This window comes from Cavia porcellus, unplaced genomic scaffold, assembly GCF_034190915.1.
Source record: "Cavia porcellus strain 051 isolate PalLab524CR breed Dunkin Hartley unplaced genomic scaffold, mCavPor4.1 scaffold_17, whole genome shotgun sequence".
Classification (NCBI taxonomy): Eukaryota; Metazoa; Chordata; class Mammalia; order Rodentia; family Caviidae; genus Cavia; species Cavia porcellus.
Genome location: NW_026947500.1, coordinates 4,835,391 through 4,853,713, shown reverse-complemented (window position 1 = coordinate 4,853,713; position 18,323 = coordinate 4,835,391). Strand labels below are relative to the sequence as shown.

Below are 18,323 nucleotides of genomic sequence, written 5' to 3'. Positions count from 1 at the left end.
AGTGTCCCAGTCCCAAAGAGGCTACAAAAATGTGTTAAACATGCTTTCTTCAGAGATAAGCTTTAGAACTGTTGGTCCTGGATTCAGTGTTAATAATTATTAATGTATATGAACTGAGGCTTCATTACAAAGAAACGTACGTAAAAATTAGTTGGTGAAGATATTGTTATGTGAGGTACAAGGAATCTCACCCCGTATTTTTCTGTATAAGCAAAGTTCAGTATTCAATAACTCAGTGTTGTGCTAACTCCTTAGTAAGATGTGGCTACCTCAAATAATGAGCATCAATTCTGCAGAGGTTAAAAAAGAAATATAAGCTCCTTAAACCTGGAATAGTGTCTATATTCTATGATGTGTTTCTTCTTAAAGTCTATTTCATTATGATTTCCTGTTCCAATAAATTTAGAAACATAAGAAATGGATAGAAAAAATCTTATACTGAAATTTTAAAATGTGTATATCTGGATAACCTCCAAACCCAAAGAAATATTTTTAAAAATAAAAAAAGCAGTGAAAAATTTTAGATTATGCAGAAAGCAATGAAAATATTTTTTATCAAGAAGTATTACTTATGGTAAGTGCTACATTCATAGGAAAAAACTCTTAAATTCTTTTATTGTTAAAGAATAAAGATGTTGATATATAGAAAGTTGTAGTAGTTTATAAAAATTAGAAAAAGAACAAGAAAGCAAAGTAGGAAGTAAGAATTAAGAAACATAAAATAAGAAATAAAAACATAAAAAATTGTTCTTTTAGTCTAGTTCTTTTAGTCACAAAAGGAAAACCATTTTTATTCAAGATCAAGAAAAACAAGAGCTCAAATACACAAGATTATGAATGAGAAAAAATGTGTGAAAACAGATATCAAAGAAAACGAAAAAAATTTCTTTTTGCCACTGCATAACAAATTCAAAATCCCAGCTTAGATGAAATTAGACAAATCTAGATGCCAGTACCCAACAAGTAACAATTCCTGCAATCAAGTAAGTTTTATTCCAATAGTGTGGTCCCTCTCAGGAACTCTTAACAACATAATTTTTCCCACTGTTAACATTTTAAAATTATAATTATTACACATTCTATTTAAATGAAATAATGGTTTCTCTGTGACATTTGTAGGCATGCGTATTGCTTACTTTGATTGCATTTGTCCTCTGTATTACCTCCCCTCCATTCTTAGTGATCCCCCTCTACCGTCAGGTTGTCCTTTTTATCTCCTGGATTCTGCATAGCAGAAAAAAATGTGATAGTCTTTTTGAGTGGTTTGTTTGCTTAACCTCATGACCTCCATTTCAGTCTTTTTTTCTGCAGATGACATGGTTTTGTTCTTCTCTATGTATGAATAATACTCCATTGTGTGTATATACCACATTTTCTTTATTCTTTCATCCACTGATGGGCATCTAGGCTCATTTATAACTTGGCTACTATGCCAGCATGCATGTGGGAATGTAAGTATCTCTACTGGATGCTGACTTGATTCCTTTGGGTGTATACTGAGAGCGCTAGAGCTGGATTATGACCACTTCCCTTTTTAGTTCTTTGAGGCAACCCATGGCTGATTTCCCATAGTGGCCATACTAATTTATACTCTTGCCAACAGTGCAGAATGGTTCCTTTCCCCCTCAATCAGGACCGGCATTCTCTCTTTCTGTTTTTCTCTTAATGATAGTCATTTGGATTGGGGTGAGATGGAATCTCAGTGCAGTTTTGATTTTCATTTCTCTGATGGCTAAAGATAACCACATAATTGTAATTCTTTTTAATTTGGAATGGTCAAATTTATAGAACAAAACGGGAACAGTATGAAGTAGTTGTTAATTCAATGACACTAATCATATTTTGCCAATTCTCACAGGAATGTCATTTACAGATAACAATATTCAGGTTTTGCCAATTCTTCCAACAATTTCCTTATTAGGACAACAATCAATCCAGGAGCTTGTGCTGCACCTGTTTTGGGACTGGTTACTCAGTTTTTCCTTCACTCGCACCATTTTAGCATTTTAAAAGATCCCAGACCACTTGATAGAATCCTCCAAGATGGGCATGTAATCTTTTTTTTTTTTTGTGTGTGTGTGTGTCTTTTTCATTTTTTTATCAGTACCGGGGATCAAACTCACGACCGCTTGCTTGCAAGGCAGGTACTTATGCCGCTGAGCTAAATCCCCAGCCCTGGGCATGTAATTTTAAGACAACATACCTTTGGCAGAAACTGTTTAGACAAAACACGTGATATTGCATTCTCTTGAGTAGAAGTGGAGGTCAGTTAGCTCTATGACTGGAAAATTTCTCATTTACTTAAAGTGATCCTTGAAGATTTTTTCCACTATAAAGTTTCCCTTTGTAATTTACTTTTTCAGAATGATACTTTGATACTAGTAAATAGCTTGTTCACTGATCCAACTTTACTCGCTCATTTCTTGTTATGTCTTTTGCCTGCAATAACCATTCCCTGGTGGTTGTTAAATAAAGACTTGCAATTCCATAATTTCTCATGACTTTGGTGGTTGGCATTCTATCATAAAGAGAAAATTTCTAGTTTATTTATTTATATAAGTATAGACTAAGTGATTCTTACTTTATTCAGTGGGTTACAGCCCACTCCTATTATTATTTATTTTGTTGGTTCAGTTATCTCATGTTTTGGCCATTGGGTGCCTCTAAAGTTTGTTTCTATGTCATTTTAATACATATCAATCTTCCTGTGATCATATCTTCATTTTTCAGCACAAAATGTTCTGATTTATCCTTTACTTTCCCTACTCTGGCCTTGAAATCAGCTCTTTCTCTAAAGATACCTAGTTCACTTTAAAAACCAGAATGTAGGGGCTGGAAGTTTAGCTCAGCGGCATAAGCGCCTGCCTTGCAAGCAGGCAGTCGCGAGTTTGATCCCTGGTACCGATAAAAAGGAAAAAGACAAAAAAAAAATAAATAAATAAAATAAAAAAAAATAAAAACCAGGATGTCCTTTCTAGGTATGCTTATTGCAATAAAGCATCAGGCCCCCAAGCTAAATACACACCATATCAGACTCACTAGAAAGACCTTTTTTTTTGGTACTACGATCAAATTCACAATGTCACAGTTGCCAGGCAGGTGCTTATACTGAGCTAAATCCCCGGCCCAACAATTTTTTTAAAAAAGACAGACAATACAAAAACGTCTGTGAAGATATGGGGAAACTGGAACCTTCAGACATGTAATGGTACAATCACGTTATAAAAATTTATCTCAAAAGTTAAACAAAGAGTAATTATATGACCTAGCTATTCCATTCCGAGTTACAAATCCAAAAGAATTAAATACACAAAAACTTGCATGTGTATGTTCATAGTAGCATTGTTTATAAAAGCCAAAGTCCGATTTTCCATGAGAAATAAACTGATAAATACATAAAATAATAAGAACACATAAATAAAGCACGTACATAAATTGCAGTATATACACTGAATAGAATGTTATTTGGCACTGTGAGGAGCAAAGATGGTGCACAGATAACAACTGGCAACAGAGGCTCCCTGAGATAGTCAACTTAGAATTCAACATAATATAGCATGGGGAGTCCCCAACAGAGGGAGATGAATTCTCTCATTCCAAGAAATTAAGAATTTCCAAGAAATTAAGAAATTCCAAGAAATTAAGGCGACTTGCCGACCATCCTAAGTCTTGCCACAACTTGCTGAGGTCCGGCTGCGACTTGCCGAGCTGTCTGAGGTCCCACCACTTCGACATTGAGTTCAGGGTCAGTGAGCCAAAAGGAGACTGAGTTGGCAGGGTGCCTACATCAACCTGTGGCGAGTGATGGGAGTGGAGCCATTCCATAAATAGGGGGGCTCCAGCGGATGACATTCTGGCACCAGGCAGGACTGGCAAGTACAAGGGGCAGCAGTGACTTCAGTCAGTTGTTCCCTTCCCAAACAGGATTGGTGGAGTGAGCTAGGCCTGGGTCACGTGACCTGGCTGAGCCCCAATAGGTTATCCGAAATCAAGTCCCTACAGCGGTTGTGCACACAAACCACACTAACCCAGTGAAACCTCAGAAGTTTGACTGACAGTGCAGGCCACAGCAGCTTGACTGACTGGGAGGGGAGGCGATGCAAAGAAATACAGTGCAGGCCACAGCAGCATGACTGATTCCTGTGCTGCTGTGCTCCAGCCCAGGCCACCGGCGAGACCTGTCACCACGGGCCTGCTGGAGGCTGGAGGAGCAGAGTGACTTGGTGTCCACTGGCTGCCCCCGCCCCTGCCGCTGCCTCTGCCGATCCAGAGGGGAGGCAGCGCAAAGTAATAAAGTACAGTCCACAGCAGCTTAACTGATCCAGAGGGGAGGGGCAGCATATGCTGTCCCTGTCTGCAACTCACTAGCACACTGCAGTGGGAAGGGTCATCTAGCCAGCGTGCGTCAGAAGAATTGTAACCAACAAGGAAAGAAACTGGGGCCTCCTGGAAGAAGCAAAAAAGATGGGAAGAGGAAGCAACAACAAAAAGCCCCCAGGTCCCAACACTGAGAACATGGACCCAGGACAGGTAAATACAAAGGAGAATGAGAACAGCAAACATGCAATATTAGGCACAGTGCCAGTGGACATAAAGAGATATATTTGGGACCTCATAGATGAATTCAAAAGTAAAATATTTAGCCAAATAAGGCAAGGTATAAGAAGATTAATAGAAGAGATACTAAGCACCCCTCAAGCAGACACAGATGGAAGAAGGGAGGAACTCAAACAAAGGAGAGAACCATTTGATGAAAAATATAAAAAAATATAGACTACATGAAGCAGATTCAAAGAGATCACCAGGAAATTAAAAACTCTATGGAAAGATGGCAAATCAGCTTGAAAGAAACTAAGGATAGATTATCCAAACTGGAGGACAATTTTGCAATATGGGAGTATGAAAGGGAAAAATTTTAAAAAATAACAAGGAAACAAGCAATAACAATACAAAGGCTAGAAGACAACAAAAGGATCTATAACTTGAGAATAAAGAATGTGAATGAAGAAGCTGGGGTACAAACAAAGGAACTGCAAAGGTTATTCACAGAATTAATTAAGGAAAACTTCCCAAACATAGGAAAAAGAAATGATATTCTGATATATGAGGCATACAGAACTCCAGCCATCTACAACCAAAACAGAGCTACACCTAGGCATATAATAAAGATCCCAGAAATTCAAAATAAGAATAGAATATTAAAAGCTGAGACAAGAAACAGATAACCTACAGAGGAAGGCTCGTCAGAATAACGGCAGACTTCTCAACACAAACCATCAAGTCAAGAAGAGCCTGGAGCAAAATATTCCAAGCCCTGAAAGAAAATAGCCTCTATCCCAGATTGATATATGCTGCTAAACTGTCTCTAGAAATTAATGGAGAAACAAGATGCTTCAAGACAAAGAGGAACTTGGGAAATTTGCAACCACCATTCTAACTTTACAGAGAATACTGCAGGGCATTCTAGAGATAGAGAAAAGTACTAGGATTCCAGGAACAGAGGCAGAGAGGCCTCCTCAATGAATGGAGCAGAAAACAGAATGAAGAAGATAAGCAAATAACTGACAGCAAACGAGTATAACAGAAATGAGGCAGAGAAAATTTTATTCAAAACTGACATGATTGATAAGTCTGAGAGTATAGGCAACTACACTGAAGATAACAAGACTCTATGATACACATTCTGGTTTGATAACTGCCTGTTTTTGAAGTTCTATACTATATACAAAGTTGTGTTTTTATTAATACTGTTACGTACTGATATATTCAATTATACTACGTCTGATGATATAGCCAATTCTATTGGAGATAACAGGAGACAGGAACCATGGTAGAACTCTTTGTACAATGGTCTTACATGTTTATTTCATGTGTTTATAGGAATATGTTTTGTTTTGCCTTGCTTTGTTTTGTTTCTCCCTCTAATATAGAAAGGATAGAAATACATGTTAATACTCATGCATGTGTAGAATCTATAAACAGCTTATGAGAACTGATCTTATGACACATGATGAAATGAACAGATACTTTGAAGGAAAAGAGACACTAAAGTACCCAGTGCTGATTCTGGGGTGTCATAATGTGACACCCAGCAATAGTATTATTCTTTGTTCAGAGTGATATTAGCCTGCTTGGGTTTATTCAATCTCAACATAATTGAAGGTATGGATAGCTGCATGTATGTTTAAGTGTATAGGATTGATAACCACATTTCTAAGGTTTTGTTGGATAGTTGAACAGAACTGCTTGCAGTCTCACTGTTTGAATCCCCACTTTATATGCTCCACTTTAGTATCTTGAAAAACTGTGAGACGACAATCTGTAATCATCAACTAGTGACTTCTTACTGTTTTTTTCCTTTGAAATTATGTATTATTTCTACCTGTTTTCTGTTTTGTTTAGTCTTTCTTTAAATTAAAAAAAAAAGACACTATATTACCCAGTGCTGATCACGGATTATCATGATGTGAAATCCAGCAATGCTATTATTCTTTGTTCAGAATGATTTTAACCTGCTTATAGTTTGCTTAATCTAAACATACATGAAGATATGGATAACTGCATGAAAGTTAAGTGTCTAGGATTGACAACCATATTACTAAGTTTCTGTTGGATGGTTAAACAGAACTGTTTACAGTCTCCCTGTTTGAAATCCCACTTTATATGTTCCATTTTTGTACCTTGAACAACTATTTGTAAAACGACAATATATAAACATCAACTAGTGATTTCTTACTGCTTATTTTTTTCTCTGAATGTATGTATTATTTCTACCTATTTTCTGTTTTGTTTAGTCTTTCTTTAAATAAAAATTTAAAAATGTTATTTGGCATTAAAAAGCAATGAAACATGAGTGAACTGCCATAGTGGGTCAAATGATAATTCCCCAAAGTATTATCCATGCCTTAATTTCTGGAGCTTGTCTGTGAATGCTACTTTATCTGAAAAAATTTTCTTTTTAAATGTGATTTTGTTAAGGATTTTAAAAATGAAATTTAAAAAGCCTGGGTTACCAGGGTGGGTCCTAAATCCGGTGATTAGATTCCTTAGAAGAGAAAGACATGAAGAGGTTTGAGAGACATTAGAGGAAAAGACACAGATATGCATAGGAGAAAGCCATGTAAACTCAAAAGCAGAGAGTGGGGTGAGCTAGCCCCAAGCCAAGAATGTGGAGGACAGGTGGTCTGAGGGGCAAGGAATGCCCCCACCTCCCCAAGAGGTTCTGTCAAGGAAAGATTCCCCTAAGAGCCTCCCACAAGAGCACACTTACTAAACACCTGGTTTTGGACTCTGGCTTTCAGGACTGTGACACAATCAATTTCTGTTGTTTTAAGCCACCCAATTTGTGTAATTTATTGTGATTGCCTCAGAAACTAATATAACCTCAAAAAGCCTAAGTTAAGAAAATAAAGCTAAACTAGACACCAAATACCATGTACTAGTTTCCATTCATACAAAATATTTAGAAATGGCTGTCAGAAGTAAACCAGTCACTACCAGAGCTTGAAATGGGTATGCATATTATTCTTCAATAAAGCTGTCATAAAAATTAAAAATAAAAAAAAAAATCAAAAAAAAAAATTAAAAATCAAGCCAACAGTGATGGCACGTGCCTGTAATCCCAGTATTTTGGGATGCTGCAATAGCAAGTGTGAGCTCAGCCTGGACAATTTAGCAACTTTGCAAGATACTGTCTCAAAATAATAGTAATAATAATAATATAAACATAAAAATGGGCTGGGGATGTATTTCAGTGTGAAGACGCTGGGTTCGGTCTCTAGTTCAAAAAATAAATAGATGAGTATTAAAAAAACAACAAAAAAAATAGAAATAAACTTGACAACAGAGTCAGGTTTGGTGGCACATACCTGTAATCCCAGATCTTGAGTGGCTGAGGCAAAAGGATTGTAAGTTTGAGGACTCACTGCTCTGAATGGCAAGTTCAAGACCAGTTTGGATTAAAAGGTGAGATCCTATTTCAAAAAGCAAAGCAAAGCAAAGCAAATTGTAAATTGATAAGAACTATAAATAATTTATGAAAAAACTATAAAATATTTTATGACTATTGAAGGCATCTTAACTAAAAAAATCCTTAGGTCATGCTTCTCTATATAAATATGAACATATATATTTATATGAAGAAAGTTTCTAGCAGATGACAAAACATTTTTTACAAATTAATCTTAGCCATTAACACAAAAATAGCGAATTATTAAGTAGAAAAATGTAAAGAGAAAAGACAATAAATAAATAGATTTTAAGTGTTTAAACTGATACATGCTGAAAGAATGGAATTAAAGCACCATGAAATATCATTTTCTGTTCCATCAAAGCAGGAAACTGCAGTGCAAAACACCTATTGTTAGTGGGAATAAGATTGAGGAGTGTTGTAGTCAGGGGTTGTACACAGAGAACCACTAGGATTAAGACATGGAGTTTTTTAGTATTTTTATAATGGTCATCAGGAGGTAACACAGGAAAACGCAGGAAATCTCTCTGCAACACCAAAGACATAGATTTATTTAGTCAAGAGCCTAAACCCCATGGCAATGTCCCACATGAGTCCAGATAAAAATCCAGAGCTCAGGACAATGCCTCCACGAATCCAATTAGAGGTCCAGAGCCCACAAGGACTCATGCCAGTCTCTTTTACGGATCCATGCCGGGAAGACCCAAGCACAGTCGGGTACATGCCAGGAAGCAGCCTGATGAGTTCATCCTGGAGACCAGGCAGCACATGTCTTCCCCTCCGGAGGCAGGAAGCAATGCTCCATGTGAAGACCAAAGCTTCTCCAGGAGAACCAACAGCTCAGACAGCAACTCGGAGGAGAAACCACAATGCCTCCTTACCGCCTCAATCCTCAACACCTCCCTTCTTCTCCACCTATTTATCCTGGCAACTTTTCTCAGGTGGAGCATCTTCGCTCAATGCCATGCTGATGTAATCCATCTGGCGCTAAGTTGACAACCAGTTCTCAACCCTTAATGGGGAGGAAGAATAATTCACACATTTCATTTGGCAACTATGAACTATACTCACCCATGTAAAAGGCAATCTTATATATAATATGTTTTAATATGCAAGATATATACACATTTTGTCCACTCTTAGGTATTAATTTCACTGAAACTAAGGGAATGTGTGTTGTATGTATAAGGATGCGTATTTTATTTTTACATTTTTAATTAATTTTAAAATTAATATTTGAGGCATATTATGAATGCATTCATCATGGGGAGCAGGTATATACACATATTACATCGTAGTACTTTTTACTTTTCCCTCCCTTCTCCTTTACATCTCCCTCTCCATCCTTAGCTCCTTTCTCATCTGCTTCCTATCATCTATTCTTTGCTCTTCACATTATTTACACTTTGGGTTTCTGATATAAGTGAAACCATGTGACATTTAACCATGTGCCTCTTTTATTTCACTTCACATTATGGTCTTGAGGAAGGGTAATTATTTTATAGCATTGTCCACAGAGGTGACAAATTAGAGAAAAAATATACATGTGCGTTAATGAAGTATGTAACTGAACGAGTCATGCTGTGTCCATAACCATGGAATAGTTGTCCAGTCATTTAAATGGTTAAGAGATGGGGCTACGGATGCACCGTTTGATTTGAAAATTTTACCAGGTATTGCTGCATATAAAAACCAAGTTCCAGACAAGTGTGGAAATTTTTTTTTAAAAACAGTTATTTATGGCACTTACATTAATATGCGTGTGAGCTTGTCTGTGTGTGTGTGTGTGTGTGTGTATATATATATATATATATATATATATATACGCATATGGGTGTCTACTGCATCTTTCCATTAGCTCTCTCTCTCTTTTTTTTTTTTTTTTTTTTTTTTTTTGGTGGTGCTGGGGATCAAACCGAGGGCCTTGTGTGCTTGCAAGGCAAGAACTCTACCACTGAACCACACCCCCAGCCCCATCTTTCCACCACAAAGGTATCATTTCTCTTTGTAATTAGTAAGAAACCTATGAGACACTTCTGGAAAAACCACATAAATATCCCATCCCACTCCCCAATTACCTTTGTCTTATGGGTTTTACATCCCTTGATGATTTTTGCTTGAATTCATTCTTATAATGGGTTAAAATGAATCTTTTATTATTTCAAATATATTCAAATATGCTTGAAGTATATTGAATCCTTTTTAAAAATATGTTTTGTTGAACAGCAGGTCTTGAGTGCTGGGTGATCTACATGACGGCTTCCTTTCTCTTCAACTTGGCTTGTGTAGACTCAGAATAAAGAGGTTTGCTTCACGCTTGCTCATTTTCTCCACGATTAAACTGAATGCTGTGACATTTTTGTTTTTTCTTAGACTATCAATACTGCCAGAAAAGAATTAGTCAGTGAGACAAGTAAATTATACTTTTGATTTTGGCACCCACATCAGTGGTATTGATTGGTGAAACTTATCAGAATAAAATTATTAATTTGGCCTTTATTTTCTGCTCTTGACAGTTGTGTTTTGAAGTGTCTGCCAAAGTCCGGCCTCAGCGACATTACCAATAAGTTGTATTTTTCTGAGTATGACATTAAAAATCTGTCTCCGTAAATAAATTAGGAAACTACAATACTAGACTCTTCACTGCCTGTTAAATACTTAGATTCTTTGAAAATAAACTAGGCCCTTTTGAGTACAAGTGACTAACACAACATAAATTTATCTCAGTTCAAATTGCATTGTCCAAAATCATTTTTCAAGAAAATTATCATGGGCTAGGGGGTAGTTTCCTGCTAAAGCTTGTGTTTAGCATGCAAAAAATCCTGTGTATGATCCACAGTGCCAAAAAGAAAAAAAACCCACCATATACATGAAAGAATTTTAAAGTTTGTTGTTATATTAAAGATTTAACTGAAAACATTAAGCAAGTTAGCTTTGCGCTTGGAATGAGAATAGAACTTAGATTCTACTCAGAGTTACTTTCGAAGTAATGTCAAAACTCTACACAATCTCAAATTTTTAGTATTTTATCAATGAAAACATGTAATTAAAAAAGAAAATTCTAGGGGCAAGTGTTCTGCTCAGTGGCAGAACATTTTTGTAGCATGCACCAGAGCCCTGGGGTCAATCCCCACCCTACAACACATGCGCAAAGGTAAAATTTTAATCAGAAGGTTTCATGTAACTTAATGTAGGTTAATAGCTATTTTGACATCATGAAAAGTTTTTCAGTTTTTCTCTACTCAAAGTAAAGGTGATTTTAGGTTTATAGTTATATAAAGCAAATGTTTCATATACCAAGATGCTGCAGATAAAACAAAGAAGTCAACTTCAGAGATCTGAGTTTTGGTTCCAGGTCAACTTGTGATAATCTTCTTGGGCCATGGATAGTTGGCTTGTAAAAAGAGGCAATTTAATTATAGAAGAGAACTGTACTCTATTTTCCTCTGTGTGTGTGTGTGTGTGTGTGTGTGTGCGCACGTGTGTGTGTCTGCTTTGAGGCAGGGTCTTGCTGTGTAGTTTAGGCTGGTTTTGAATTCACTGTGTACTGCAAGGCTGGCCTCGAACTCTTGGCCATCCTCCTGCCTAAGCCTCCCATGGGCCAACTTTCTTTTTCTATTAAAATTTAATACTGTTAGGTCAGTGGTACTTGTCTTCTCCCAATGGCACCATGTAATTCATTCATTTGAAAATATGCATCAGACATATATATGTGCCAAGTATTGTTTTAGGCACAAGAAATAGAGATTAAGAAGCTTCTCAAACGTGGAAGAAATACAGTTATACCTTGCTAGCAGAAATTTAAAAAACCTTGTTATATCAAATGAGCGATATTCATCCAAACAATTAATACTGTTTTCCTCATTCTTCCCCTGATAGTTCTCTGGTCACCAGTCATATCCATTCTGCCAAATCTGATCATGGGTCACAGTTTTCAACAACTTGACTTGTCCACAGCATTTGAACCAGTTCCTGTCCTCTTTGGAGCACTTTTCTTCTTAGTTACTGGGGCAATATTCCGTGGTTCTGCTACCTTGATAGCTGCTTCTTCAAATCCTTGTCTATTTTTCCCACTCATTCTGATTTCCAAATACTGGTGGACTCCAACACATACTCTTGGACCCCTTTTATTCTCTTTATTCCCTGAGTGATTTTAAGTTTTAATTATTATGATTCCCAAATTCACATCTCAGCTCTCCTTCTTCCTTGAACTCTGGAATCATATATTCTACTTAGAGTACAGTCCAAATATCAATCTCTCCTTTGCTTACTTGGGGACCCATATTTGCAACAGAAGAGTTATGGGAGAGCATGTTTTGGATCAACATCTGTCATAGATGAAAATGAGGGAATCAGCTGTGAGATGCAAAATTGATGTGTCACAGCAGGACTTGAGCTGACCCTCAGACTTGTGCCAGTTGTAGCGAGAAAATTGTAGCATGAGATGGACTGATTATTGGATTTGGGCTGCCTTCAGTGAGGAGGAAAACCCCCTTCCTAGAATGAGCTCTGGAGAGGATTCACTGTGAGCCCTCAGCAGATAGCATTCATAGTAGCTGAGAAACAGGGACTTCATCGTAAAGGGGAGTGTGGATAGCACTGTACAGCTCCCACACCACGCTGTGTCTCCCTGTTTCACACACACACACCACTGTCCTTTTCTTACTTACCTTTGTTTATTCTCAAAATATATACTACATGTTTTTGAATATTTAGTGACTCATTATTCCCTGCTAGACTATAGCACTATGAGAGCAGAAGTTGTTTCTCTTTCATTTTTAAATTCTATCTTTCCAGTATCTAGAAACTGTGCCTGAAACATAGTGGGCGTCCAGTAAATATTATTTGATGATTAAGTAGACTTAGCACCTGGCTACTAAATACTAGGGTCCATGTTATGTTCATGGAATAAAAAGGTAAACAAGATAGGCCCCATCCTTACCCACAGGGAGTTTACAATCAAGTAGAAATTAAATTACTTTCACATACAGCACACATGAGCAATACATATTTATTATGATTTTTATGATTTTTAAAAGCATAATTGGAGCCAAATAATGTTATATAATATTTTATTAATTATCTAAATTTGGCATATCTGCTAGTGTATTACACAAAACTTTTACTGAGTAAAAATTATAAAAATCCTTAATTAGTTATTTATCATGCCTGCTAATTTTGGGAAAGAAAATTTATGTTGCCAAGATACATGCTTTTTGCCCAGTTTAGCACCAAAGAACAGGGGACAGAATAAAACCAAGACTAAGCAGAAAATAATTTACTTAACTGAAATTTTTATTAATCCACATCCTATTATCTAAAATGTAAGAAAGCAAGGCTACAATTATATCTAAATAGATAAGGGATAAAATGTTTTGTGATGAATGGATAATTTGTAGTTATTTTACACATACAAATATAACTATTCCATTACTTTGGTTTCAATGGCAGCTAAATGTAATAAAGACTAGGAAATAACATTTTAGCTTTTATGTCATTATTGTAAAATCACAGACTCATTTTTTAAAAAGCAAGGCATCTCCCTAAAAGCTATTTTTCTGTTCTCTATAGCATATTTTATTTCCTTTCACAGCCACTTAAATAATTCTATATTATAGAGTTTCAGCAAGATTAATGACTGTTCCTTTTTTGCCTAGTCTATCAAAAATGTGAAAGCCTTTCAGTCTGTGTTTTCTCTGTGGTGGTGAATGTGGCAATCAACATTTCAGTTCTTGGTTTAACATAAACAAGATACTTGGCATTTCTAAAATAACTTCTATGGGAAATCTCAGATTGCTATGGATCTGTGAATTTGCCAGTCTGCTTGCTAGAAATCTTGCCCATTGCTGTTAGAACGCAGGTGTGGTAAACTGGACGTGATTGAGGCAATTTCCCAATATTCTGTATGTCACTTCATCCTCTGAACAAAGCAAGCCTTGAGAATATCCAACCCCATCAGAGTTTCTACCTTAAAATAAAAAAAAAGAAAAGTAAAATTTTTTTCATGTTTATGAATAAAACCGCTGGCCCCACTGTTCTCCACACAATTTGATGTGGTCCTATGTTGTTATAGTTTGTATCTAGATGTCCTCTGAAACTCTCATGCTCTCATAGCTGGACCTAGGATGTCTGTTAGTAGGATTAAGGCGTGTGGTACTATGTTAGTTCACTGACTGGCATTAGCATAGGTTTGAATATGGATAATGGGAAGGCCCAACCTGGATGATGTCACCACCCAAAATACAGCCTGGATGGGATAAAAGGGAAAGGGATGCTTGCTGCTGCTGCTTGTAATGCTGCTGGGTGCCATCTGCCTGCCACCCCATGAACTGTTTCTCCTCTGCAATGCCCCTCTCCCATGCTTCTGCTTTGGAGTCAGCTGACTATGGACTGAAACCTCTGCAAACTGTGAGCTAAAATAAACTTTCCTTCTTGTAACTTTTGGGTGTCAAGTACTTCGTCTCAGCAATGAAAAAAGCAACCAAGACATCTATTAAAATAAATTTTAGGTTCTCAACGAATTCCTAACTTGTTCACTTTATGTTAATTTGTGGAGCTGTCACTTGCATTATTGAATATTTTTTGAAAAGAATAAATGATTACTAGTCCAGGGATTAATATGCACATCTGGTTTGATTATAACATTGCTGTGATGACTAATAGTTAGATGGCAAAGTCCTTACCACAAGCCTCCTGGGGCCCAGTAAATATTAGAAGCCCACAAATTGTCCTTGTCTACAATTAATGAGCCTTTCTCTTATACTTAGAAACCATACTGTACTCAATTACCTCTAAGCACAGAAAGGCTGCTATAACTCCATACATTTTAAAGCCAGCTGTATTTGATGGAATGGAAGATCCATAGATGGATATCTATTACAGGATTTTACAAAGGAAAGTCATCTCTTACTATAAGTTCAAATGGGCTGATACGGACCCATCAGAACACTTACTGGATGTGACAGAAACCACTCTGACTTGCCTACTACCTCACATACAATTGCTTCACATGTCACCTCTGTTTGTCTCTCAAAACTCTACCCTTCAGCTTTCTTTGAACTTACCCTGGTAAGTTACCCATAGTATAGTCTCCTTATTTTGTGTCCTTTTGTTTCTTTCCTTATTCCAGGCTGCTCACATGAACCAACCAGAGAATATACTTGAAGTGGAATTTAATGATATCTAATGTTTTTCCTATGAAAATTTCAGTTTTCTGTTAATGTTTTGAAAATAAAATTCTTTAAATTTTCTTGATTTAAAAGCTTTTCAGATGTGTATAGATCCTGAATTTTTTTGTTGAGTTGAAGTTGAAAAAAAGATTATTTATTTCAGGTTTGGTTACAATAATTATTTAGGACTAAATCCCTATGCATGGTAGATGTACCATAACTGATGACTGTTCAATGCACGAGTACGGAATTCTTACCAGGAAGCTTACTTAACAGGTGCTCTTGTGGCATGCAGCAAGCTGCGACCCAGAGAGATTTTCATTCCAAAGGCTGCTGCTGTTCATCTGCTTCTGCTCATCTGGACATCAGGATCGTGATGTAGCGATGAGGCAGAGCAGGCCTGGAGGAGATTGGTACACACATTAATATCTAGGAGCGTTGTTTAATCAGCGATCCAAGAACACTGCCCAACACATGTCCAGAGTGACATATACCTCTGTGTCTCTGTTCAGTTGACCCAGGAACAGAGCTTCTGTGAGGGCAAAGTGATTTGCCTGCGGCTGCTGTGAAAACACAGGCCCTGATCACCATGTCTGAGACAGAGCTTGCCATGTCGCACTTCCAACAAGTTTCTGTCCAGTGATGCTACTGCCTGCTCCATGGTTGCACTGAAAGGAGATCTGAAAGCAACAGGGTTTTGCAACCAAACTTCTGTTATCACTCTTCCATTCCTTCCCATTAAGGAACTTTTGTTATCACTCTTCAGTTTCTTCTTGTTAAGGTACCGTTGATAAGCCTCAGCTGCTGGGGCCTGGTCTGTATTCTCTCTGTCATCTGTCCCTAAGGTGTTGGGGGCTTGTTAGTGAAAACACAGTCATTGGTATTAACGTGCTAACTGGGAGCAGCTGTTGGTTGCTAATTTGTGAACCATTTGGATGTTGGCTCTAGGAACTGCATTCTCTGAGGCTTTTGCTTTACTGTAGAAGAATTATTTTTTTGCTCTATGTGTGAGCTGTGTAGCACTATGTTACTTCCTGTGCAGTATCAGTGGTGGTTTCGGATCCTACTCACAGGTAGTGTGTGTTATGTTTTTCACTGAACTCTTACAGAAACTGTGTGATGCACGTAGTTTTAATGTTGTAATTTCCATCTAGTGAATGAGAAAGCTAAGATTTAGAGAAGTTTGGTAACTACTACATGATCACAAAGGTAATACAGGGCAGAAATGGATTTCACATTCTTACATTGTGATTCCAAGTCCTGTGTTTTCTATCACCTTGCTGTAAATTGATTAGGATCTAGCCAATCCCTCTTTTGAAGGGTCTCTGTAAATTTTTGTGCATTCATAATTTTATTTATTTTTCTTTTGTTCTCTTTGGCCCCCTACAGCATATCTTTCTATCTCTAAAGAACTGGCATGAAGAGCAATTTGAAAATCTTGAAATCTGTCGAAAATCTGCTGACTTGTTTGCTAGGACTATTTTCTCTCCTTTAAGGTTGAGTTGATGTTATTTGAAATTAGCACCACTGTAAACACGAGTTAACATGGCATCTTACTAGAGTAGATTGGCCTCCTAATCTAACTGCTGTCCCCATAATAAAATGGAAGATGGCTGGATTGAAACAGAGGCACAGAGGGACAGAACTCTGCGACAGTGGGAATTGGAATGGTTGCAGATTCAAGCCAAGGAATGCCAAGGATGGATGGCTGTTATCAGACTAGGAAGAGGTAAAGAAAGATTTCAGAGTCTCAGAGGACATGGTCTTACTGATACCTAGATTTTAGATTTCTATCCTCCAGAACTGTAGAAGAATAAATTTCTCTTGTTTTAAGCCATCAATTTGTGCTACTTTGTTATAGAAGCTCTAGGAAACTGATACAGATGTGTTATGAGAGTTAGAAAGTAAAACCTCTCAGGAAGATGTAACCTGGGGCCAGCTGCAAAGCTTGCTGGGTGGAAGGTAGCCTCTGGCCAAGTATACACATATACAGTGAACAAACCATGCAACCATTCCCAGTGGCCCAATGGCAGACGCTAGGACCCAAATATCTGAATATTTCCTTTTTTTTCTTTCTCTTATCTTTTTTATCTCTTCCCCGAAGAGCTCCTGCTTCTCCTTTCTCCTTAGGTAGGAACAAACTTCTGCTGTGTCACATCCTGTTATGGTTCCCATGACGCACATCAGATCTCCATGGACTGATTCTACAAAGCTTGCTATCAGGACTAGCATTGCTGTGACCTAAAATAAAGAGACAGACAGATAAAGACAGATGCATTAAGCTAAGCCACAACTTGAATGTCTATAGTAACCATCCTTTGCTATATAAGGAAAAGCCCCCCAAACTTATCAACTGAAAACATTTCTAATCTCCCACAGTTTCTGAGGGTCAGGAATTCAGGAGGAACTTAGCTGGATAGGAGTCTCTCCTGAGATTGCTGTCAAACTGCTGTCCAGGACTCTTATTTCTGAAGACATAACTGGGCCTTGAGGATTCATTTTGAAGCTCACATCCATGGCGGTTGGCAGGGTACTTCAGCTCCTCAGCAGCTTTGTACAGAGCTGCTGAGTAACTCCTGAAGAGCTGCTGAGCTGCTCCTCATAACATGGTGTCCCCTATGTCAAGCGATTGGCAAAAGAGAGACAGTGACTAAAACAGAAGACACAAGCTTTTATAGACTAATCTTACATATGACTCATTATAATTTCTGTAAATCCTACTGGTCAACCAGATCAACCTTCGTACACTGTAAGAGGCCTCCACAAGAAAATAAATTCTGGATATGAGGATTTCAGGAGTCGTCTTGGAGACTGCTACTGCATTGTTCTACCAGTGCTCCCTAATAGGAACGGAACTGACATTTGAGCAGGACAATTCTTTGTTGGGTAGAACTGTCCTAGGCATTGTTAGACAGTTAATGTACCTGAACTTGACCTACTAAATGCCAGTAGTACTTCACTCTGATAACCAGAGTGCCCAGAGTGCCCAGCACTCAGGAGGCTTTATCTGGTACATTAGTCAAGAGAAGCTAGATTCTGAGCACTCACCTGAATAAAAATTATATCAGTTTATTGATTTCAAAAATACTCAAACTGTTGCATTGTCACCTCTGAGGCGGACAGTTCTATGAATAGAGTGCTGTAGAGTGCTGAATTTGCAGTGAGGAAGGAAGGATACATTTACT

The 18,323-nt window shown here is 37.5% G+C and overlaps 1 long non-coding RNA gene across 1 annotated transcript; it reads right to left on the bottom strand.

Annotated features, from left to right (window-relative positions):
- Window positions 1-13,155: 13,155 nt before the first annotated feature.
- Window positions 13,156-17,741, bottom strand: LOC134471168 (uncharacterized). The gene is made up of 3 exons (XR_010040477.1): window positions 15,633-17,741; window positions 15,396-15,538; window positions 13,156-13,937 (listed from the first exon to the last, which is right to left on the bottom strand). It is a non-coding gene; the product is annotated as an uncharacterized LOC134471168 (long non-coding RNA).
- Between the last annotated feature and the right edge of the window lie 582 nt (window positions 17,742-18,323).